Below are 545 nucleotides of genomic sequence, written 5' to 3' on the forward strand. Positions count from 1 at the left end.
TGTATGTATGTATATATGTAGGCATGTATGTATGCATGCATGCATCTATGTATGTGTGTATGCGTGCGTGTGTGTATGCATATATAATATACATATATGATATTGTCAGTAATGATATCTGATGAATAGCATATTGTACTTGATAAGAAATCAAATAATAGATATAAAAACAGTAGACCGTGTGATATCGAAATGAACTAGTTTACTGCCCTCAGCATCAAACGATTTAGAACGGTTTTGTGAAAATGATTTACAAATATATCTAAACACGTCAACTAAATAAATGAGCAGATAATTTAATAAATAGCTAAATAAATCCGGCAGATAAATCTCTTAAGTACGATGGAGAAATTACACTGTTTCCTTTTCATCTCCCATGTAAACTTATTAATGTGGAAGTCTTTTGTATTTATTTTGGTGTTCGTTATTGAACGCATGCGCAGTTAATACGCACGTGTGTGTGTGTGTGTGTGTGTGTGTGTTTGGTGGCATGGTAGCGTGGAGATCATTTTTTGTGTCCTTCTTTTTTTGGTTGTGGGGGGGGG

Source organism: Octopus bimaculoides, chromosome 21 (assembly GCF_001194135.2).
Source record: "Octopus bimaculoides isolate UCB-OBI-ISO-001 chromosome 21, ASM119413v2, whole genome shotgun sequence".
NCBI lineage: Eukaryota > Metazoa > Mollusca > Cephalopoda > Octopoda > Octopodidae > Octopus > Octopus bimaculoides.